This window comes from Aotus nancymaae, unplaced genomic scaffold (genome assembly GCF_030222135.1).
Source record: "Aotus nancymaae isolate 86718 unplaced genomic scaffold, 86718_ANA_hifiasm-v0.15.2.pri h1tg000016l, whole genome shotgun sequence".
NCBI classification, from domain to species: domain Eukaryota; kingdom Metazoa; phylum Chordata; class Mammalia; order Primates; family Aotidae; genus Aotus; species Aotus nancymaae.
The window spans coordinates 72526362-72552275 of record NW_026988428.1 but is presented as its reverse complement, the minus strand read 5'-3'; the positions used below and the strand labels follow the sequence as shown (position 1 = coordinate 72552275).

General features: G+C 38.8%; 1 long non-coding RNA gene and 1 pseudogene across 5 annotated transcripts in view; both read right to left on the bottom strand.

Moving 5' to 3' along the window:
- LOC135275429 (gamma-tubulin complex component 5-like) overlaps positions 1 to 11034 on the bottom strand; it is a 34917-nt pseudogene extending 23883 nt beyond the window's left edge.
- A 1449-nt stretch (positions 11035 to 12483) lies between these two features.
- LOC135275427 (uncharacterized) overlaps positions 12484 to 25914 on the bottom strand; it is a 33007-nt gene continuing 19576 nt past the window's right edge. For 2 of the 5 annotated variants that reach the window (XR_010343049.1, XR_010343050.1), the window contains exons 2-5: positions 21291 to 21362; positions 18282 to 18422; positions 14350 to 14577; positions 12484 to 13238 (exon numbers count right to left, since the gene is read on the bottom strand). This is a non-coding gene — a long non-coding RNA (uncharacterized LOC135275427). Of the gene's footprint in view, positions 13243 to 14349; positions 14578 to 18281; positions 18423 to 21290; positions 21363 to 25914 lie in introns of all 5 variants that reach the window. The other 3 variants (XR_010343052.1, XR_010343053.1, XR_010343051.1) reach the window with 2 other exon arrangements.

The window sequence follows — 25914 nt, the reverse complement described above, 5'->3', positions numbered from 1 at the left end:
CTCCCCATGGGCCAATGTTAGTGCAGGAGGCTGTGCCTACAGAGGGCTGCACAAGCTCCTGTGAGGTGATGGCACAGCTAGGACCTCAACATGGAAGTCACCATGTGGAACTAGACATGTGATAAAACAGCTTGGAACTATACAAGAAGATACTACACCCGCCCCTGCTCAAAGCAAGTTCCTGCAACACTGGTAAACTGTGTCAGGTCTGCATCTTGGCTAATGGGCTGTGCCAGTGTCAGTTTCCCAGTTTTGATCATGTACTGTAACTATGTGAGGTTTTGCCACTGGGGGAAGCAAAGTAATGGAAACACAGGACCTCTCTGTATTATTTTCTGTGGTAGTTCAAAATAAAAGTTAAGGGCAAAAAGCTACATGGCTTACCATTTTACATCTGCCATAATGGTGAGGACCAAAACGTCTGACAACACACAGACGGCAAGAGTGTGAGGAAACAGGTATTCATCTACATGGCTCACAAGAGTATCCATTTATTTACTTGTACCTCCCCATTAAGTAAAGTGGCAAAACGCAGCAAGATCACACATGGCAATTCCATTTTTAAGAACCTATCCTACATGGTCAGGTGTGGTATAATCCCAGCTCGTGCCTGTAATACCAGCATTTTGGGAAGCTAAGGTGGGCAGATCACCTGAGGCCAGGAGTTCAAGAGCAGCCTGGTCAACATGGTGAAACCCTGTCTCTACTAAAAATACAAAAAATTAGATGAGCGTGGTGGCATGTGCCTGTAGTCCCAGCTACTCGGGAGGCTGAGGCAGGAGAATCACTTGAATCCAGGAGGCAGAGGTTGCAGTGAGCTGAGATCGCACTACTGTACTCCAGCCTGGGCAACAGAGCGAGACTCTGTCTCAGAAAAACAACAGACAAACAAATAAAAAACCAAGAAGCTCTTCATATTTTTATGGTATTATCCTCAAAATTTAAATTAGAAATATTTGAAAGAGTAGTGTAATGACTGTTACGTATGGGTGTATGTATATGCACTGCTTGTGTATGTTGAACTCTTTCTGGAAGGACGTGTAAGAAGCCGAGGACCTGGCTGTCTCTGGGGAGGGGAAGTGACTGGCTGGGGAACTGGTGCAGGAAGAGTAATTTAGGTTTTCAGTCTAAATCCTCTGTAGTTTTTTGATTTTGAGAGATATGAATGGGTTAAAAATACAACTTTAATTTTAAAAATGAAGTATTCACAAGAACTACTTATTTGCCAGGCAACTTTCCAATCTTATACAATGAAAAATCTAAATGGCATTCCAATTATGAGTTATGTGTAGTATGAGTAAAACTGAAGAACATTTAATACCATTATTGATGATGCACTTCTCAATTTCTGCAAGTTCCTCTTTGAAACCAATGAAGTATTTGTACAGGGCTCACATGAAAACCTGGTAGGTTCTAATGGGAGCTTCAGGTGCTTTCTTAGGAACAGACCCACTTCCGGGCAGCATGCTTTCAGAACTGTGTCCCATGACTTCATCAATGAACTCCTGGAGTCGAAATACAACCTGGTCATACGCTGCTATTTGTTCCAGCACAGATCGTAAACAGCTCTATGACAGAAGCAAACTGCAATTATTCAAAGGTGATCGTCTGTAAACATTCAAATTCATTTCCCTCTCACTGTAAAATATTTCTTTCACAATTCTTTTAAACAGTATGTTTAGTAGAAGACAAAGTCATAAAATGATAAATAGTTTTATACACAAAGGAAAAAGAGTGAGCATTAATTTCAACAGACTAGAGAATTATGGCTTATATTTGTTAAAAATATACATAAGGTAATCTACTTAAGGCAAAAAAAATTACAGTATATAGCTTTTACAATACAGAATGACAGATCTAAACAGTAGAAAATGCAAATTGAAATTAAATATGTCCCAAACAATATTAAGGAATTCTCTTAAGTACTGTAAAGATGCACAACTCAATTTTTCTTTTTGGATATTAAATATTTATTTATTTATTTATTTATTTTATTTTTTATTTTTATTTTTTTTTTTTTGAGACGGAGTTTCGCTCGATACCCAGGCTGGAGCGCAATGGCGCGATCTCGGCTCACCGCAATCTCCGCCTCCTGGGTTCAGGCAATTCTCCTGCCTCAGCCTCCTGAGTAGCTGGGATTACAGGCACGCGCCACCGTGCCCAGCTAATTTTTTGTATTAGTAGAGACGGGGTTTCACCATGTTGACCAGGATGGTCTCGATCTCATGACCTCGTGATCCACCCGCCTCGGCCTCCCAAAGTGCTGGGATTACAGGCTTGAGCCACCGCGCCCGGCCTATTTATTTATTTTTGAGATGGAGTCTTGCTCTGTCGCCCAGGCTAGAGTGCAGTGGCGTGATCTCAGCTCACTGCAACCTCTGCCTCCCAGGTTCATGCGATTGTCTTGCCTCAGACTCCTGAGTAGCTGGGATTACAGGTGCCTGCCACTGCGCCTGGCTAATTTTTATATTTTTTAGTAGAGACAGGGTTTCACCATCTTGGCCAGGCTGGTCTCGAATTCCTGACCTCATGATCTACCCACCTTAGCCTTTCAAAGTGCTGGGATTACAGGTGTGAATCACTGTGCCTGGCCTGGATATTAAATAATTTTAAATTAATCTTTTTTGCATAAGGAAGCACAAACAAGTACAATTATAGTTAATTTTAATATTGCAAAATGTTCTAAAATTATATTGCTACAGTTTACATAAATCCTATTATTTCTTAAATAACAATAAATACAAATAACTTACATGTGTTAAACGAGTTACTATAATACTGTTTCTCACAGTTACTTTCCCATCTAACAGCTGAAATATAAAGAGCTTTTTCACTCCTGAAAGTAACCTGAAATTAGATAAAAAAGATGAGTGTACTTTAAGTCTAGAAAAATATTCATGACAGTATGCCCAGAAAAAAATGTTTCTTTTTATAAGGTCTCACTTTGTAACCCAGGCTGGAGTGCAGTAGCCATCACAGCTCACTGTAGCCTCAACCTACTGGGTTCAAGTGATTCTCCAGCCTTGGCCTACTGAATGGCTGAGGCTACAGGTAAATGTCACCATGCCTGGCTAATTTTCGTAATTTTTGTAGAGATGGGGGTTTCAGCCATGTTGCCTAGGTTGGTCTTGAACTCCTGACCTCAAGTGATCCACCCGTCTTGGCCTCCCATAGTACTGGGATTATAGGTGTGAGCCACCATGCCCCACTTCAGGAAATTTTTATTAAATATTCAGAATTAAGGGGTAACAAGGTCAGATAATAAGAAAATAGAAGACATCAATCTTTTCATCTGATTACCTTACAACTCAAGATATTTCAACATCGCCTTAGCGAGAAGTCCAAGACATATTGTCAAAGCATCTCCCTCATATACTGGATGACCCAAAGAGATCTTCCTATTTCTAAGAATGCCAGCATGTCAATATCATACTTTATAGTGAGAGCACCAGGACCTGGAATTTTAGTAGTAACAGCACCACGTGCTGCATTAGATTTCTGGCTTCCAGGTATGGGCACAGACCCTCACTCATACTCTCTGCCTATTAAGAATAGTAGTAAACCTTGCTTTGAACTCAAGTGTTAAAGAAGTGATGGACTAATCTAAGTAAATCATATGCTAAACTATTTAAAATAAAAATGAATTAAATGTGTCAAAATCTCTCAATCTCCACAGTCAAATCTGATCTGAACTTTACACCTAATGGTCTATTTCTAGTTTGCATGTGAAAATGCTTTAATAGTTTCCTTTAATAAAATTTTTGCTTCTCAGTAATCAAACATCATAAATAAAGACTCTTAGTTAAGTGAATACATCTTACTGCAGGGTTTCCCAAAAAACCTGAGTCTTGGTAACCAAAACCCTGTCATCTGGAACGTACAATGGATCACTGCTGTACAAGTGTTGGTCCCTATGAGACAGCAAAGATAAACAACAGAAAGGTTTCTAAGTAAGTAAACAACTAATCTCAAAGAATATTTGCAATTTAGTGCGAATCTTAACTGGCTATCAATTATCAAGCACATATAATAAATGTCTTAAATGCCCCCCATATTTTCACATCACTCAAAATCCTGAGAAACACTTTCAGAACAATTGCAATTGTTATGTTTATTGCTGATTTAGGCAAATGTTTACAACTATGTAATGCTGTTTTCTGGAAAACAATATGTCTATTTTTATAGTAAGTATACCAAAACAGAAATCAAATAATGCCCTAATATGTACAAATCCATTTACCTTGAAATTAACAAAAAAATTGAAATACAGATTATAATTAAATAATACTATAATTTTATGATTTTCAACAATTAAATAATCCAAAACTATTCAACTAGAATTTTCAACACTGTCCAGGTGTGCTGGCTCATGCTTGTAATTCCAGCACTTAAGGAGGCCAAGGCAGGTGGGTCACTTATGGACAGGAGTTTGAGACTAGCCTGGCCAACATGGTGAAACCCCATCTCTACTAAAAATATAAAAATTAGCTGGGTGTGGTGATGTGTGCCAATAATCCCAGCTACTGGGAGGCTGAAGCATGAGAACTGCTGGAACCAGGGAGGCAGAGGCTGCAGTGAGCCACTATTATGCCACTGCACTCCAGCCAGGGTGACAGAGTGAGACTTTCTCTCCCTCTTCACCAAAAATCAATAAATAAAAAATAAAAAATTAGTTGGGTGAGGTGAAGACTGCAGTGAGTTGAGATATCACCACTGCATTGCAGCCTGGGCAACTAGAGTAAGACTCTGTTTAAAAAAGAAATTGTCAAAACCAAAACAAATTTAAATTTCAGAGAGGAACTGAAGTCACAAATCAAAGCCAAATGTTTAAACATCAAAGTTTCTTCTATTATCACATTAAATGAAAACTTTAGCTTCTTACCAGACAGCAGCTAAACTGGAGTGCAAATGTAAGCTATGAGGAAACCGGGAGGGCCTGGCTGTCCAGTACTGATGGACCATGTGATGTTCCAGCCAGCTTCGGTCACCTGACTCATCTGCTTGAAAGAAATGCAGTAAGTTTGAGTTATAATAGTTAATAACAACAACAATAAATATTGGGTCACAATATCTGAACTTAACAGATTCATTCAAATGCATAGTTGAAAATGGCTTTTTAAAAATAACAGCTACCTAACAACATTTACTTATATATGATCATTTATTTTAAACCATATATATCGGCTGGGTTCTATGGCTCATGCGTATAATCCCAGTCGTTTGGGAAACCAGGGTGGGATGATCACTTGAGTCCAGGAGTTCAAGACCAGCAACACATTCAGAAAGAAACATATACTAAATTTAATTAATGTAATTGACTAGAAAGTTAAATAAAATTGTCCCACATATAAAAAGATATAAATGGTTTATGTTAATAGACCAATAACCATTAAGGAAATTAAAATGGTAACCAAAGACCTTCCCAACCACTCCCGAAGTCTCAGCACTGGTGCTAAATTTTGAAGGATTAGATAATGTCTATCTTACATGAGTCGTTTGAAAAAGCAGAAAAAGAGAAAGCCACCTAACATTTTATGAGGCTAATACAACAGTGATGCTTAAACCAGATAAAGACATGATAAATGTAATTCATCAGAGAATAAAGATGAAAAATCTTACATTAAAAAAGAGCTAATCTGCTGGGCTCAGTGGCTCACACCTGTAATCCCAGCCTGGGCTGGTCTCTAACATAGTGAAACCTCATCTCTACAAAAAAGCATTAAAAAAAAAAAAAAAAATTAGCTGGGTGTGGTGGCATGCACCTGAAGTCCCAGCTTCTTAGGAGGCTGAGGTGGAGGATAGCTTGAGCCCAGGAGGTTGAGGCTGGAGTGAGCTGTGATCATGCTACTGCACTCCAGCCTGGGTGACAGATCAGGACCCTGTCTTAAAAAAAAAAAAAAAAAAAAAAGGCAATCCAAAATTGAACCCAATCTAATAATGCACTAAAAAATAACATTATCAAACAAATTTAGGTGAAGAATTCAAGGATAATTCATTATCAGAAAGTCTATCAATGTATTATTAGGATAAAAGAGAAAAGTTATGAGATTATCTCACAGATAAATAATAGCATTTAATAAAAATTCAACATTTATTTATGATTAAAGACTTGTAGAAAAAAAGGAATAGAAGGATATTGTCTTAATTTGATAAAGGCTACATACCCTGAACTGATACCAAACAACCATCACACTTAACGGAGGAGTTTCAGATATAACTCCCCTTAGGATGAGACCTAGTTGTCCAGGAAGCCCACTCCTATGAGCTGTTGCTTCCGCTACAGAGTAGAGGGCTAGGCTGCTGGGCCAGAAAAGAGATTAGATCACGACATCACAGAGAAGACACAGGCATAAGAACTAGCAGGAGAACATAAAACCATATTTGCAGATTACACTAATCATCTATATAAGAAACCAAATGGAATCAACAAAGTATTATGATTCATATCAGAATTCAACAAAAAGGCTGCACATGAGAAAACCAGTATTATTTCCTCTACATCAGGAATAAACAAAAGTATCATTCACAAAAATAAAAACTGTAACAGATGTAGAAATTAACAAAAGAACACTCCAGATATTCAAAAAGAAAATTTCCAAGATCTAGTAAAAGATAAAGAGTTATAATAAATGTAGATATTAACATGTCAAGGCAATCAAACCTCTCCAAGTTAGATCTATAAATTCTCTGCAATCCCAATAAAAATTCCAGCTGGATTTTTTTTTTTTTTTTGAGATGCAGTTTTGCTCTTGTTGCCCAGGATAAGAATAATGGCATGATCTTGGCTCACTGCATCCTCTGCCTTCCTGGTTTAAGCAATTCTCCTGCCTCAGCCTGCCAAATAGCTGGGATTACAGGTATGCGCCACCGTGTGCAGCTAATTTTGTATATTTAGTAGACACGGGGTTTCACTATGTTGGTCAGGCTGGTCTCAAACTCCTGACCTCAAGTGATCCACCCGCCTCAGCCTCCCAAAGTGCTGGGGTTACAGGCAGGAGCCAGGTGGGCCTTTTTTTTTTTTTTTTTTTAAAGTTTACCATCTTGCTTCTAAAATGTCTATGGAAGAACAAAAGTTCGCAAATAGCTAAGCCAATTTTGAAAAAGAACAAAGTGGACTGGGTGCAGTGGTTCGCACCTGTAATCCCCACACTTTGGGAGGCAGAGGCGGGTAGATCAGTTGAGGTCAGAAATTCGAGACCAGCCTGGCCAACATGGTGAAACCCCAACTCTACTAATAATACAAAAATTAGCTGAGTGTGGTGGTGTATGTCTGTAATCCCGGCTACTTGGGGAAGCTGAAAGGGGAGGAAAAAAAAAAGAGCAAAGTGGGCTGGGCACAGTAGCTCACATCTGTAATCTCAGCACTTTGGGAGGCAGAGGCGGATGAATTGCTTGAGTCTAGGAGTTTGAGACTAGCCTGGGCAACATGGTGAAACCCTGTCTCTACGAAAAATAGCTTGGTGTGGTGGCACTCGCCTGTGGTTCCAGGTACTTGGGAGGCTGAGGTGGGAAGATTGCTTGAGCCCAGGAGGCAAAGGTTGCAGTGAGCTAAGATTGTGCCACTGCACTCTAGCCTGGGCAACAGAGTGAGACTCTGTCTCCAAAAAAAAAAAAAAAGAAAAGAAAAAAGAAAGAAAAACAGAGCAAAGTGATTCTCCTGCTTCAGCCTCCCAAGTAGCTGAGAGGAAATCTGCCATCTATGTATTAAGACATAATATTATAAAGCCACATAAATAACAGTCTGTCTGTTTCCAGGTCACACTGACACCAAGAGCACAGATTAGAAAGTCTGGAATAAATACAGCTGTCCTTCAATATCCACCAGGGATTGATTGCAGGAATGCTGCAGACACCAAAATCTGTAGGTGCTCAAGTCCCTAATAAAAAATGGCATAGTGTTTGCATATAATATATGCATATCCTCCCTTATAGGTTTTTATTTTAATTTTTTTTGAGACAAGGTCTCGCTCTGTTGCTGGAGTGCAGTGGCACAATCTTAGCAAAATCAGTCCTCCAATTAAAAAAAAAATGGAAACATTTAGGCCTAAGAAAGTTCTCAGAACTATAGGAAAAAAATTACAAAATTACACTCTGCATGCATTAATTCAACACTAATTCTATGGTACTACTACTTAAACATCACATAGAAAAGATCACTAATAGTTTTAAAAATTGCTTTTATAAAGATGATACCACTTAGCTGATACCTTGATCCCATGGAACTGATCTTGAGCTTGCCTTTTCTTCTAGGGAATTTGTCCATTAGAAAATGCCAGCACCTCACAACACACAGTACCTTTCCAACTGACACAAGGACCCAGTTTTCTGTTTTGATCTTGTTCTTCTAACGGTGCCCTGTCTACCTGAATTCCAGAGTCCTCTCTGCTTAATGGCTATTGATCATTTTCCTCGTCACTTTCTTCAGACCAATTCTGATTTAAAAAAGAAATACACTTTAGCCTTACAGAGTATAACACTTAAAGCTATTTATATTAAAAGACTAAGAAGATTTTGAAGAAAAGCAAAAATTTTGAAGCAACATGGAACAGAAAAACAAAAACCAAATGAATTTTTTTTTTCTAAATCTCTTGGAAGTGCCTATTATAGGAATGGAAATATAATTATTACTTTTTATTTTTTTCTATAACATTGAAACAATAAGGAATGGAATTATTTTTGGTGGCAAAAAGTCCCAAGATCACAGGTTCTTAAGAGATACTTATACTCAACCCTTTTAACTTATCTTTTTTCTTTTTTGGAGATAGTCTCTTACTTTGTCACCCAGGTAACAAAGTGCAATGGCATGATCTCAGCTCACTGCAACCTTGACCTTCAAGATATTCACGTGCCTGAGCCTCCCGAGCAGATGTGATTATAGGCATGTGCTACCATGCCCAGCTAATTTTTTGTATTTTTACTAGATAGGGTTTCACTATATTGCCCAGGCTTCTCTCGAACTTCTGGCCTCAAGTGATCTACCTGCCTTGGTCTCTCAAAGTGCTGGGATTACAGGTGTGAGCCAGTGTGCCCAATGTGCCCAAACAACATCTTTCTTTAAATTCTATTTTAAAAAAATAGACATAAGAACTTGCTATGTTACCCAGGCTGGTCTCAAATTCCTAAGCTCAAGCAATCCTCCTTCCTCAGCCTCTCAATGAAGTGCTGAGATTAGAGGTGTGAGCCACCATGCCCACCCCCTTGTAACTTGATAATACTAGTGATTTAGTATTAGAATCCTAACCAGACTTCCATAATAAATGACTCTAGATTAGTTAAGAGTGTTCCTGTTTTAGCTTAGTTGACCTAGGTGGGAAGACACATTAAAATCATCTCTATCACCTGGTGTGTATTTAAATTTTTAATAGCAAAACTACTGTCACTTACTGGTGTGTCCATGTCTGGATCAATGTCCATTTCTTCACCTTCCATCAAGTATTTTCCCAAGTCAAAATTATCTTTCTTTTCTAAAATGTGACAGAAGAACTTCATCAGCTTTATTATATCTATCTTTGAAAAAAATCTCAAAACTAAAAGAAAAAAGACTAACAAGACTTAAAATACAATCAGATAAAAATTTAAAAATATTGAAACATTTATTAAATTGATATTCTAAAACATTTAACATTTTAATTAACTCATTCTCAAAGGTGAGTGTTCTCTTTCTCCTATGGTGTTCTGCCTTCATTCATAATGGAAGCAGATGCTACTTTTCAGTTAGAGATTAGTACAATTTTTTCCTCATCCAAATTAACAAATATCTGAATTATAAAAATCCCTATCATATATTATACTGTGATTAACTTTTGTCTCTTTCTTAAAGACAGAGGCTACAACTTACTCATTTTTGAATTTCTAGGGCCTAGAATTCTAAATGGCCACAATTTTAAAAAATGTAAACATGAACTATTAATTTTTCTGATGGTTTAAAGCATCGTAACATTAGAGCATAGCCTATGGATCTAATGTATATGTATATAGCATAGCCTATGCAAAAAACGTTTTGCCTTTTTTATTATCACAGCCAGCAATCTGTACTTAAATAAAATTTCACGACTGAAAACCACATCTGATTCTATTCCAGTAAATGGCTGAATGGAACACCACTTTACCTATAATTTAGGTATAGGTAACATAGTGTACCATTTTATGAAAGTAAATAGCAACCTCTAATGTCTCTCCTAGCTCTAAAATGACGAACATCTGCCGACTGTCATATAGAAATATTAATAGAAAAATAACTTGGGATTCAGCATTTACGTTTCTGTATTGTATAATCTATTTCACACATTGTTTATTTTTATAAGTTACAGTTAGGAATTCAGTTTATTACTTCAGAAACTTGGCATGTTTTAAAAGAATCTGAAAGTCCTGTATTCCTATTATAAACCAACTAACTAGACACTTCACGGGCTATGATCATTAAGGTAACTAAGATTACAGGTTTTGAAAACCTAATCATTATTCAAGAAGATTTTTACTGAAATTAAACAGGTGGAACATTAACATTCTTTTACTAATAACTTCATTATGAATAACGAATTAGAGTATTGTTTAATTTACATCTCCCATAAAGAAAAATAGGAGATCTCACTCCACCTAAATATCTAAACTCTGTAAGTCTTTAAAAATTATTTACAAGAGGCCGGGCATGGTACTCACACTTGTAATCCCAGCACTTTGGGAGGCCAAGGGGGGCAGATCACGAGGTCAGGAGATTGAGACCATCCTGGCTAACACGGTGAAATCCCGTGTCTACTAAAAACACACACACACACACACACACACACACACACACACACACACACACAAATTAACCAAGCGTGGTGGCACGCGCCTTGGGGAGGCTGAGGCAGGAGAATCGCTTGAACCCAGGAGGCAGAGGTTGCAGTGGGCCGTCATCACGACACTGCATTCCAGCCTGGGCGACAGAGCGAGACTCCGTCTCAAAAACAAAACAAAACAAAACAAAACAAAACCCAACCAACCAAACAAGAAATTAGTTACAAGAGAAACCGCATTAGCAATTGTATTAGGTGATTTACCGTGCTACCTGCCAGGAGCTGTGCGGAGATGCAGCATTCTAGCTGGAGTGGAAGCAGAGGAGACAGTAATGACAGGTTAAATCAGTGTCCTGACAGGCGTTTTGGAAAAAGGAAAGCAGACTGAGAGGGAAATTGTACTAGCTGACCAGGGAGCAGGAATCAGTGAGAATACAATCTCTTTACTTAAAAAGAGAAAATTAAATAGAGATGGAGTTGCTACGTTGCCCAGGCTGGCCTCGAGTACCGCCTGGGCCTCCCAGAGCCCTGGGGTTGCAGGCGCGCGCCCCAAGAACCCAGTTCCATGCTTCCCCCGTGACTATCAGGAGAGCCTGGTCAGCGTTGAGCGGACGGCGGCAGGGCCTGCGAGGGCTCCCCGAGGCCTCGTCCGCCTCAGCCCCGCGCCCCGCCCCAGCGCGTCCTGTTCCGGGGAACCCGTGCCCCTCCGCGCCGCGACCCCTCCCCGCGCCGCGACCCCTCCCCGCGCCGCGACCCCTCCCCGCGCCGCGACCCCTCCCCGCGCCGCGACCCCCCGCCCCGCCAAGCCCCGAGATCCCCCCAGCTCCGCCCCGCGACCCCCTGCCCCGCGCCGCGACCCCACGCCCCGCGACCGCCCAGCCCCGCCCCGCACCTTAAGTTGGACCAGGCGAAGTTTAGGGCGAGCTGGAAGCTGGGGTCTGTCTCGTCCTTGAGGCCAGCGACACTCCAGACGAGCTCTGGCAAGTCGCGCTCCTGCTGCGGGTCCAGCCGGCTCCAAGGCTGCCCATGCCGCGCCATGCTCCGCGCTCCTGCAGCGCGCGTCTGGCGCTGTTTGCGCGAGAGGTCGGGCTCCTGCGACAGTGGCTTTCTGAGCTGGCGGTTTTCTCGCCATACTTCGACCTCTCCTGCCAGGCAACTGGCGAACTGGCAGTTATTCTCACGACAGTTCAACCTCCCGCTTGGCGGGGGCTGGAGCGTGCATTTTCTGGTCGGTAGGTACCTTTTCTGAGGCGCGGCTTAGGGGTGCGGGGACCTGGAGTCCTGTTTAGGGGTGGGGGGACCTGGAGCCCGGGGCCAGGAGCTGGGGACGCTGGGGCCAGGGCGATCCCGGAGGCTGCGCCGCCGGCGGTGCTCAGTCCCGGCGCCGCCGGCGGTGCTCAGTCCCGGCACCGCCGCCTTGGCCGGCCCGGGTTCCGAGGGCTACCCGGACCCCACGGAGGCCGCAGGGCGGGCGCGGGCGCGCGGGGTTCCTTACCTGGGTCCACGGCGGCTCGGGGGTCCGGGCGGGACCCGGGAATTTCCTTGGCCGAGTCAGTCAGTCGGGCGCGCAGGGAATGCGCCAGGAAACGCTCGGCCTCCTCTCCTTCCTCCCGGGGCGGGGGCTTTCCCGGCCCGGCCTCTTCCTCCCAGCGCTCCTCCCTCCCGGCTGCGGCCCCGCCTCGCCCCGCCCCAGCCCCTGCCGCTACCTCCTCCCTCAGGGCTTATCCCTGGCGGGTTTACCCCTGGCTGGCCCGCCGCCGCCGCCGCCGCCGCTCAATTTCAATCTGCAAAACAGGCCCTGGATGATCTGCCCTTCTGATACCCCTTGGCCTCAATTTCTGGTTTCTTTTTTAGGTACTTGGAGAGACGATAAAGGGAGAAGAAAATGTCAGAGAAAAGATCAGTGTCACTGGGCAAGCCATGGCCTGAATCCTGGCTCTGACAGACCACTTCTAGCCTCTAAGTGGTACTGAGGCTAAAAGTGCTGTGCTCCTCAGGCATCCCTGTTGACCCCAGTGAGTACTTCACACTGAAGCAGAAAGATACCTGCCCAAAACACTTCACTTTCCCTCCAGTGACTGGGAGGCCTGGGGAGCAGGCCCTAGGTCCTGCCACAGTTCCATGTAAGGCCCTGGCTTTGCAAACACTTACCCCAGTGCTCCTATGTACACTCTGTGAAGGCAGACTGGGAGTCAGGGGCAGGGGAAATGGACACAGCCATGGTCTTGCAAGGCCCCTGGTCATCAGTGTGCCCCTCACAAATACTTCCAAGTCCTCCTCAAAGGGAAGGGACTGTATTCATCTGTTTGTCACACTGCTATAAAGATATTCCAGAGAATGGGTAATATATAAAGAAAAGAGGTTTAATTGGCTCACGGTTATGTGGGCTGTACAGGCATCTGCTTCTGAGGTGGCCTCAGGAACCTTACAATCATGGTGGAAAGGCAAAGGGGAAGCAAGCTGTCTTACGTGGTGGGAGCAAGAGGAAGAGAGAGAGGAGGAAGTGATGCATACTTTTAAACAAGCAGATCTTGGGATAACTCTATCACAAGACAGCACTAAAGGGATGGTGCTGAATCATCAGAAACCACCCCTATGATCGAATTACCTTCCACCAGACCCCACCTCCAACACTGGGAATCACAATTGGACATGAGATTTAGGTAGGGACACAAATGCAAACCATGTTGGGAAGATTGCCATAGGCCTGTCAGGAAGGCCTGGAAAGCACAGGGCCTGAAGGGTCAGGCCCTCCCTGGTCCTGTGTGGGCCTGGTCATCAGCGGTGTCTCAAGAAAACGTTTCTGAGTTCTCCTCTGGAGGAGGGGGCCCAGGCCCAGGCCCAGGCCAGTGACGCCACCAAGGGAGAGTTCCAGGCCTAGCCATGGCCCTTGCTTCAGACACTCTTTCAAGCAGGGACCAGCCAGCTTGAGAAGCCCCCTCAGGGTGCAGGCTCCAGGCTTGATCCATTTGGTCAATGCCTCTCCCTAATGATTTCTATTCCTCTCTGGAGATGGGGGCATCTTGGCATGAACAGGAAGGCCCTGGGGATGCCAAGACTAGTTACATTGCTGCATAGGACCTGGTCCCTTTCAGTGGCAGGACTGGCCCATGCCACTGAAAGACCGAGCCTTGTGGGTCTGGTCAGGGCATGAATCTCCCTGAAACATTTCCAAGTAGGCCCTTGGAGTGGGGGCAGTGGGCTGACTAGAGGAAACCAGGGGAATGCATCTGGCCTCAATCATGCAGAGTCCCAGTACTTGGTAAACTAGACCAACAAATCTGTAAGTATCCAAGGGTCAGGATCAGCACAATTTGGACAGGCCAGAGGAGGGCCACTCAATCTTGCCACAGCTCCTCATGGGGCACAGATGGATGTGTATCTTAAAAATATTTCTGTCTCTCTCTAGCAGACAGTTCCATGGAGGGCCCTGGAGCTCTGTTGTATGATGAATCTCCAAAGGTTTTCTAAGTCTCCCACTGCAGGGGAAGCGAAGCTAGCCAAGGGGCCCGAGGTGGGCCCATGCAGCCCTTGCTGTTGAACATGCCTTCAGAAAACCCTTCCAACTCACCTGCCAAGGTTGACGGCAGCTGGAGCAACTCTTCATGCGCTGGGAGGATTTCCAGACCCACTGAGGTTTCTTGAGGGGCTGGTCCCTGCATATGCCTCCCAGAAAATGTCAAAGTATTCCTTTGAAAGAAGGCCCTGCTTGGCTGGGCTTTGGAAGATGGGCTTTAAAAAATTATCAAGATACTCATCCATGATCAGGCCCAGGGAGGTGCTGTCCTTTGGACTGTGCCTAGAAAACATTTTAGGAGGTGCCTTGATAACTGTGTCCCAAAAGGGAATGCATTCAGCTGGTCAAGTAAACCCAGGCAGGCCCCACCCTGGTGGCGAGGTGATGGAAATGTTTTAAGGAGGCACATGTGATGACCAGGCTGGACAAGGGCGCCTTCCTCAAGTATCTCCCTAGCCCTGAGATCACTGTCCCGATATGGCCCTGCCACCAGTGGAGACAGCTGTTGCACAGATAGGCTGTTCTCTCCACTTCTGCACCTTGCACACATACTCTGAGTGACTCAGTCCCACAGCATATCCACACCTTGCTCACCTGTTCCACATCATGCTCATGTGACTCCGTGCACACCTAGGTGTTCTATGCACATCTGCTGTTATTGTATTGATTATATATATTTTTTGTTTTAATTTTTATTAACAAATAATGATTGTTTTTATGGGGTGAAGTGTGGTATTTTGATGTATGTGTACAGTATGGAATGATTATAGCAAGGCAATTAACATATCACCCATCACCTCACATATTGCTTTTGTCTGCAGTGCGAACATTTATTTATTTAAACATTTTTTATGGATACACAATAATTGTACATGTTTTTGGGTTACATGTCGTATTTTGATGTAAGCATCCAATGTGTAATAATCAAATCTGGGTAACTAGGATGTTCATTGCCGTGAACATTTGTCATTTCTTTGCATTGGGAACATTCTATGTCTTTTCTACTAGCTCCTTTGAAATATCTAATAAATTACTGTCAACCACAGTTGCCCAACTGGGCTACTCAACACTAGTCTTATTTCTTATATTGAATCGCATCTTTGTACCCATTAACTAACCTTCTGTATAGCTCCTCTCTGCACTACTGCTCACAGCCTTTGGTAAATGTCATTCTATTTACTACATCTGTGAGATCAATTTTTTTTAAAGGTCCCACGTATGAATGAGAACATGCAATATATGTCTTTCTGTGCCTGGCTTATTTCACTTAATATAATATCTTCCAGTTCCACCCATGTTGCTGCAAATGACAAGATTTTATTCTTTTTTATGGCTGAATAATATTTCATTGTGTATGTATATGACTCTTTAAAATCCATTCATCCATTGATGGACACTTAGGTTGATTCCATATCTTGGCTATTGTGAACAATGGCGCAACAAACACGGGAATGCGGATATCTCTTCTATATTGATTTCCTTTCTCTTGGTTATATACCCAGTAGTGGGATTGCGGGATCATATGGTAGTTCTATATATAGTTTGCTGAGGAATCTTCATACTCTTTTTCATACTGGCTGTACTGATTTACATTCCCACCAAGAGTGCACAAATGTTCTCTTTCTCTGCCTTCTCACCAGCATTTGTTATTTTCTGTGTTTTTGATAATAGATATTCTAACTAGGCTGATATAACATCTCATTGTGGTTTTGATTTGCATTTCTTTGATGATTAGTGACATTTAGCATTTAAAAATATACCCGTTGGTGAGTTGTATGTCTTCAGAGCTATGTCTGTTCAAATCTTTTGCCCATTATTAAATCAGGTTATGTGTTTTTTTGTTATTGTTTGAGTTCCTTATATATTCTGCTTATTACTGTAGTCAGATGAATAATTTGCAAATATTTTTCCCCATTCTGTATGTTGTCTTTTATCTCTGTTGATTGTTTGCTTTGCTGTGCAGAAGATTTTCAGCTCGATGTTTTCCCATTTGGCAATTTTTATTTTGATTGCCTCTGCTTTTGAAATCTTGCTCAAGCCATCTTTGCCCAGACCAATATCCTAAAGCATTTCCACAATGTTTTCTTTCAGTAGTTTCACTACAGTTTCAGGTCCTACATTTAAGTCTTTAATCTATCTTGAGTTGGTTTTTTGTATATGGTGAAGATAGGGGTCTGGTTTCATTCTTCTACATATGAATATTCAATTTCCCCAGCACCATTTATTGAACAGACCGTCCTTTCCCAAAGTATATTCTTGGCACCTTTGTAGAAAATGGGTAACTGTAAATGTATTGATTAATTTCTGGGTTATTTATCCTGTGCCATTGGTGTATGTGTCTTTTTTTAATGCCAATACTATGTTGTTTTGGTTACTAGAGCTTTGTAGTATGTATGTATGTATGTATTTGAGATGGAGCCTCACTCTGTCATCCAGGCTGGAGTGCAGTGGCATAATCTTGGCTCGCTGCAGCCTCTGCCTCCTGAGTTGAAGTGATTCTCCTGCCTCAGCCTCCCAAGCAGCTGGAGTTACAGGCGTGAGCCACCAGGCCTGGTTAAGTTTTGTAGTTTTGGTAGAGACAGGGTTTTTCCTTGTTGGCCAGGCTGGTCTCAAATTCCTGACCTCAAGTGATCTGCCTGCATCAGCCTCCCAAAGTGCTGAGATTACAGGCATGAGCCACAGTGCCTGGCCATATTTATTATTCATTTTTTATATATTTAGTGGGTACAAGTGCAGTTTTGTTTCATGGATATATTGCATCATAGTGAAGTTTGGGCTTTTTGTGTACCCATCACTTGAACAGTGTACATTGTACCTAATAGGTAATTTTTCACCCCTCACTGCACTCCCACCCTCCCACCTCCAGTGTCTATTATTCCACTCTCTATGTCCATATGTACCCATTGTTCAACTCCAACTTATAAGTAAGAATATGTGGCATTTGACTTTCTGCTTCTGAATTATTTCACTTAGGATAATAGGCTCAAGTTCCATCCATGTTGCTGGGAAAGATATTATTTAATTCTTTTTAATGGTTGAGTAGTATTCCATAGTCCACATTTCCTGTATCCAATCATTCATTGATGGACACTTAGGTTGACTGAATGACTTTGCTATTGTGAAAAGTGATATGATAAACATACGAGTGCAGGTGTCTTTTGTATAATGATTTATTTTCCTTTGGGGAGATACCTCGTACTGGATTGCTCAATCTAATGGTAGTTCTATTTTTAGCTCTTTGAGAAACCTACATAACATTTTCCATAGACGTGTAGTAATTTATATTTCCATCGACAGTCTATGAGCATTCCCTTTTTTCTACATCTTCACTAACATCTTTTTTTTTTTTTTTTTTAACTTTTTAATAGTAGCCATTCTGACTGGTGTAAGATGGTATCTCCTTGTAGTTTTCATTTGCATTTCTCTGATGATTAGTGATGTTGAGCATTTTTTCATGTTTGTTGGCAGTTTGTATGCCTCCTTTTGAAAAATTTCTGTTCATGTTGTTTGCTGACTTGTAAATGGGTTTATTTTTTCTTGTTGAGTTCCTTGTAGATTCTGAATATTAGTCCTTTGTCAGGTGCATAGTTTGCAAATATTTTCTCCTACTCTGTGGTTGTCTATTTGCTCTGTTGAAGGCTCACACCTGTAATCCCAGCATTCTGGGAGGCCAAGTTGGGCAGATAACAAGGTCAAGAGATGAAGACCATCTTGACCAACCAAAAATAAAATGAGACTAAAAAAACATTTTACAAAGACAGCAGAAGAATTAAATACTTAGGAGTAAATTTAACAAATGTGCAAAAGTTATAATCTAAGAACTCTGAAATATTGCTGAAATAAGTTTAAGAACAATGAAAAGATATCTAATATTCATAGATTGGATAACAACCCTCCACATTTGACCTACAGCTTCAATTAAGTCTCTAGCAATCCCAGGTGACTTCTTTATAAAACCTTGTCTCTACTAAAAGTACACAAATTACCTGGGTGTGGTGATGTGGGTATGTAGTCACAGCTATTGGGGAGGCTGAGGCAGGAGACTTGTTTGAACCCAGGAGGTGGAGGTTGCAGTGAGCCTATATCATGCCATTGCACTCCAGCTTGGTGATAGAGTGACACTCCTTCTAAAAACAAAGGAAGGAAGGAAGGAAGGAAGGAAGGAGGGAAGGAGGGAAGGAGGGAAGGAGGGAAAGAAGGAGGGAAGGAAGGAAAGGAGGAAAGGAAGGAAGGAGAGAAGGAAGGAGGGAAGGAAAGAAAGAAAGAAAAGGAGGGAGGGAGGGACAGAAAGAAAAAGAAAAAGAAAAAGAAGGCACTGTGGTAGTTCCTCATACGATTGGACATACAGTCACCATAGGTCTCTAAAATTAAGGTATATTTATGCTAATTTGTATATGAATGTTAGTAGAACAGCATTATTCACAATATAAATGTTTCCAACAACTGGTGTGGAGGTGGGCCAAGGTTGATGGTGATACCCTTGAAGTGGATTTACATCATATATTTACTTAACAGTGAATTATGTGTATAATATATTATACACAAATATATTATATTTAATAATTGATGCAAATCCATATATTCTATAGTAAAACCACCTTGAATTCAAATTGCCTGTTAAACATGAGTATGTACAATAGAGTCATATGTGATATAGGCTTTGGTAAGAGACTGTCTGGAGATATAAATTTGGGACTCATCATACCATTCAAAAATGCATTGTACAGGAAGAGATAACCAGGAGATTGAGATTAAATGCATCAGGAATAATTCAAATAAGAGACAGACTAAGAAATAGCTGTTATATTTAACCAAGTGTGGTGGTCTTTTCTATGACTGTATAGTATTCCATGGTGTATATGTGCCACATTTTCTTTATCCAGTCTCTCATTGATGGGGATTTGTGAACAGTGCCACAATAAACATATGTGTGCATGCATCTTTATAATAGAATGATTCATAGTCCATTGAGTATATACCTAGTAATGGGATTGCTGGGTCAAATAATATTTCTATTTCTAGATCTTTGAGGAATTGCCACACTGTCTTCCACAATGCCTGAATTAATTTACAATCACACCAACAGTGTAAAAGTGTTCCTATTTCTCCACATCCTCTCCAACATCTGTTGTCTCCTGATTTTTTAATGACCACCATTCTAACTGGTGTGAGATGGTATCTCAATGTGGTTTTGATTTGCATTTCTCTAATGACCAGTGATGATGAGCATTTTTTCATATGTTTATTTGCTACATAAATGTCTTCTTTTGAAAAGTGTCTGTTATATCCTTTGCCAACTTTTTGATGGGGTTCTTTGTTTTTTTCTTGTAAATTTTTTTAAGTTCTCCATAGATTCTGGATATTAGCCCTTTGTCTTATGGGTAGATTGCAAACTTTTTTTCCCCAACAATGACAACAAATTAAAAAAGAAACCATTATATTTGGCAAAAAGTAAGTTGATGATGTTAAATAGAGTGCTTTGGGTGGACTGTTTCGGTTGAATGTCTGACTGGTTAAAGTAAGTGGAAATTTCAAATGAGAGCATATTATGAATGGTAAAAATGGTCAGCTGATGTTTAACATTTTAAATTTAGCAATTAGGGTGTCATGGATGACCTTGTGAGAAAGGACTGTGAGTTCACTGTTGTGGGATAAAAACCTAGGAAAGAATAAGAACTGATGGAAAGGAAATAGCTAATAGAAATTCTCTGTGGAAATTAAAAGCAGAAAAAAAAGTTAGTATCATAAAAGACAGTTTTTGTTTTGGATCATAAAATATGGAGTTTTTTATAAATGTGTGATAAGGATATAAGGACAGTGATGAGAATAAAATAAATTACATGAAAGAGAAAAAATTAAACATATAGATGGGTTGGACATGTTTTAAAATGTAATAACGATTTTGTGTTTGAACAAATAAGTACATATAAATAAAAGTGTGATTTAGATCATAGTAACAAACAGTGAAAGTCAAAGAATTTAATACTCTGCAGCATAAAATTTAACCAAATAATTGGAGGAAACAATATTTATGATAAATTCTGAGAATAGAAACAATGCAAAGAAAGTTCAAGAAATGAACATCTTATCAAATAATAATAAAATAGATAACTACTTGCTTCTTCCCTCCCTTTTTATTTTAACTACTATTTTTACTTTTCCCATTGATATATTTTACCAAACAACCAACATCTTCTATGGAAATATTATCTTTTCTCTCTTGAAATTTGCATTAGTTATTACTCATTTTATGCATTTTCATTATATTAACAGCATTTTTAGTCAGAAAAAATAATTCTGTCTAAAAGTTCTGTTCTGATATTTACTTGATTTGAAAGTACTGTTGCCTTTTATTTTCCTTATTATTCATGTTGTTTTGTTTCCACACATAATGAACAATTGATCTTCACAGTAGTAATTTTTCTGGCAGCTTGTCTAGAGACAACTTAAAATTAGCTTCTGTCCTCCACAAAAGAGAGTTTCAATTTACTATTACCGTGCAAAGTCTGAATTTTGTATCTATTTAAATTCAAACTTGACTTGATTAATAACTTCAGAGTAAAATCAAGTAAAAAAAAAAAACCATAATTTAAATGCAAAATGACCAACATCTAAAAATAAGTGGAAGTTAAAGGGCTCACTATTATGTATTCCTTTCATCATGTGGAATATCTCCTGGATAGTTTTCATAGTGTCATCATGGGTAGACTTGGCTTAGATCTTGTGCTGCATTGTTTTAGCGGATGTCAGCTGCAGACATTGACTAAAAGGCACAGAAAGAAAACTTATGGGAAATGAACATTTCTTTCATACCACTTGGAGATAGGACTATCATCTTGGTGTTAAGAGGTGGTTAATGCCTCAGAGAAGTTTGATTGTCTATTTCTTTAAAACAATGTTTTCTGAAGATACAATACCTTAAGTTAGAGATTTTGGTTGAATATTCTCTAAATCAGACATAGATTTTTCTATGGTGATTAGTAATCCATATTTACCTGTTAACATTTCCTCGGAACAGCGAATTATATGGAATCTTGTTCTCTTCTTTTTGGATTGTATACTGAATTCTGCTGACAAGAAGAGTTTGAATTAGCAGAACCCTGAGAATGGAAACTTTAGAAGAGACTGATGAAGAAAGTACAGGAGGAATTTCATCTTCAGAAGTAGAAATTGTCCCTGACCACAGATCCCATCTAAGCTTTCCTTTTAGCATTTTCTTGTCAACTCTTCTCTACTGTGGTGAGGTGGCCTCCACTTTGTATATGTTTGTTATTTATCAGAAAGGTAATGACATATTCTGGATGTCATTTACCATCAGCTTTAGTATTATGGGGGCAATTTTTGATCAAATTACCCTGTTTTTTTTCAACAAAGACTTGAGAAATAAGGTTGTGTTATTTTTTTGGCACATTCTTCTTTTAGGACCTATAGTGAGGTAAGTGACACAAATATTTCTCATTCACTGTTTCCAGCGAGTAAATTGAATATAAATAGTTGGCTAACAAGATTAAGGATGTCATAATTAATGTTTCTCTAATGGAAATGCTTCCCTATTAGTTTTATTTTGTTTTCACAATTTTGAAAGGGTTACTGTGTGATTGTCATTGGTTGTAATATAATAGTAATTTTATCAAATGCAAATGGAAATAAGTCAGTCATTTCTTCTGTTCTTTTTATGCACATATTGTATACCAGTCTTTTTTTTTTTTATTTTTCTCATTCAGCCTAATGGGCATTTTAAATAGTTATGGGGGATAAATATGTAACCCTAAATTAAGAAAGAAGAGTAGCGTAAGAAGATAGAAAGCTTTGAAAATAATCTCATAAACTTTGTCAACTGAGGGGATTTAACTTTTTAATGGTAGATTCTCCAGACATCCTTGAATTTGTAGCTGTCGCTTGGAATATCAAAATGTAGCTATGCAATTTATTTCCACATCACTTTTGTTTGTTACTTCACTGATTTGTGTTAATACTATAAATTTTGTAAGATCTAATTTGAGCCAGTTCTGTATTTATAGTTCAGAGATACTAACATGTATACACAATTATATACATTTTATAGAATTTGGAGTCACTGGGGATAAGTGTTACCCTTTATTAAAAAGGTAAAATACAAAATTAGCTGGTAGTGGTGGTGCGTGCCTGTAATACCAGCACTTTGGGAGGTCAAGGTATGTGGATCATGAGGTCAGGAGTTTGAGACCAGCCTGGCCAAGATGGTGCAACCCCATCTCTACTACACATACAAAAGTTAGCTGGGAGTGATGGCAGGTGCCTTTAATGATAACTCAGCTACTCAGGAGGCTGAGGCAGAGAATTCCTTGATCTCAGGAGGCAGAGAGGTCAGTGAGCCAAAATTGTGCCACTGCATTCTAGGCAGGGCAACAGAGTGAGACTCTGTATATATGTATATTCTGAATATATTTATTTATATGTATTCTGTAAATGCACATAATGCAGAGTGGTTTACAAACATAATGCAAAAATTTGAAACCTCAAAGTCTAATCTTCTATACAAAGAATTAGTAACAACAAGAGCAATTAGTAACACTAGCAGGACAATAAACACTCCTGCAGGGCCAAAGAGAATCCCAGTGACAGTTCATGAAGTGATTTTATGCCATTCTCTGGAGCTAATTTAGCTTTAATTGACTGTATCTCCTGAAAGAAAAGGACTTAGGCAGAAACCACAAGAAATAAAGACATTAGCCACAAAACTCAATAAATAAATAAAACCTCTGACAATATTAAAACTAGTAATCCGTGTGTTGTAAAAATGTATCTAATTTTACTATTTAAAAATGCTAATCAATATTTTGCAAAATTTTTGCAATAGGGTGGATGTGGTAACTCATGCCTCTAATCTCAGCACTTTGGGATGCTGAGGTAAGTGGATCACCTGAGGTCAGAATTTTGAGACCACCCTGGCTAACATGGTGAAACCCCGTTTCTACTACAAATACAAAATTAGCTGATTGTGGTGGCATGGGCCTGTAATCCCAGCTACTTGGGAGGCTGAGGCAGAAGAATCAGTTGAACCCAGGAAGCAGAGGTTCCAATGAGCTCAGATCACACCATTGCACTCCTGCCTGGGTGAGAGAGTAAGACTCCATCGCCCTTGAAAAAAGAAATCTTGCAGTAAACAACATTAGATGAAAAGAAAAATAATTTATAAAAATATGCCTATAAGTGGAAGATACTAGATTACCCATTTCCTTAAAAAATATTCAAAGAAATGTGAGTTATAAGTAATAAAGTATTTGTTCAAAATATCTCCAACATAAACTTTACCATTTTCTTTCCATCCTACACTTCCCCCCACTTTTGATAACTCATTTCTTCTTTTACTATCTGTTCATATCCTACTTTCTTCCATCATAGTGTTGTGTTATTCTAAATAAAAAATCTTTATGAATGGTTCAATCAGTGAAAAGAATGGTGAATTCTCCCTGGCTTGAAACAGGATATTTGCAATATACTTGTTGAGAATGTATATTTAATATTTAAACTTATTTACTCTATTATCAAAAGAGGTTCTCTCAGGGAGACTATGTTCTACTAAGCAGAAATAAAGATTTCCAAATTATAGTATATATGCCTTTTCTTTTTCCCATATGATATGCAGATATCTATTATTTGTCACTTAAAATGTCAGTAGTAAACTTTTATTTCCTCTCAGACGCATGCACTATTTAGAAGCCTATTTACATAAAGCCATATAAAAGGCTTTAAAATACATTTCTTTATTGTTAATGACAATAATGGCCATGTGTTTAGTAAATTTCTGTGTGTGGTTTACTTTCTGGTGTGGTATGTAATAATTATTCTCTAGGTGTTCTAGATTATATGACATGCTGTGAAGTGTATAATATATATAAATAGTTTAATTATGCAATTGCATATGACATCTATATTTCTATGTATGTTCCACATGCAAATGATACAAGGATCAGCCACGTTAATTATAATGATCTTGATTTATCTAATAATTAAATAAATATGTTAATGTCTCTTACTCATTTCTCTGGCAGTATCACTATTATAGTATCAATTTTGTCTGTTTGTAGCTTTTCCGTACATAGAATGAGAACGTCCTGTAATCGTCTTTTACTTTTTTTTGTAATATTATTTTTTAACTTTTTCTTTTCAGATTAGCAATTTTCATTAGTATGTGAATAAACTGTAATTTAGTTAATATCTCATCTGGTAATTATGTTGTAAAATTTTTTGTATTATAATAATTCTGTAACCCTATTATATTTGTATGTGTTTAAATAAGAATGAATACGGATAATGTAAAGGTGCTCTTAAATGTCACCACAAAGAAATGATATAATTTATATGGTGATAAACAGCCTTGTTGAATTTTTCTACAGACTAGATGTATGAAAAGGGTTACTAATTATTATTTGCATAAAGAATAAGGCTTCACACTTTTGCATAAATTTATATATATTTGCATTTACCTTTTTAATGATTAAATAAACTCTTCTAGTGCTGTGATTATAGGCATGAGCCACCATGCCTGGCCTCTAATTTTTGTTTTTTCTTTTAGTCGGTTTTGACATTTGTGAGCTTTCTTTCTGATTTGTAAAATTCAAAATGGGTTGATAATTTTGACAGCTAAACATAAACACATTTCTTCAGTCAGCTGTTCATAATATTTTAATGTTTTTCTCTGAAATTTTAAAATGTTTTTATAATAAATTACAATAGAATTTTGCTATTATTCAAGAGTTTTTATCTTACCAACTTCTCTATACATACATATATATATATAAGTTAATATTTTAGTTCTGTATACTTACTATGTGATATCATTTAATTTTAGGCAGGAGTGAGAACAGAATTAGGTAATTTATGTTTTCAAATATTAATTAAAAATTATTTACTGTATAATTTAAAGGTCAAATTGAAATTGTTTCAACTTGAAACAATTACTTTTTCTATTATATTTAAAGTACCATAACTGAGTTTATTTTGTTATATTAATTTGTCTTACTCATAGGTTTAAAATCTTAGTATGTATGTGAATAAACACAAAATCTTGCAGGTCAATTCTTTTTTAACTGTTTTTCACTGTATGTTTTAGGTAATCTCATGCTTATTTTTCTATGTGAATTTTAGAGCTAGCTGTTGATACATTTTATTTTATCAAATTAAATTTATAGATTAAATTTAGGAAAGACTAACATGGTTTCTAAGAACAATTCTTCATATTTATGAACTGCATAGGAATTCATTTTTTTTAAGATTAATATCTCTAAAGTGATATGTGTGTTTTTTAATTGAAGTTTTTATAATTTTTAGGAGTCTTGCATCATGGAGTTTACATTATAGGTTAATGGTATGCAAGGTATGTTTTTATTTTTATGTTTTATTTCTTTTTGTAAATGAGGGATCAAGTGATATTTCAAATTATATAAGGATTGTTAACTGTTTTGTTACCGATTTAAAACTTAACTATTGCATCAAAAATGTGATCTGAATTATAAAATGAAAATGTATATTTATATATAAATTAAATGAACATATAAATTAAAATATATAAATATAGAGAGTCTTGAATTATGATCTGAACTGATGTCAGCTGTTGTAATTTTTTTCACATGAGCT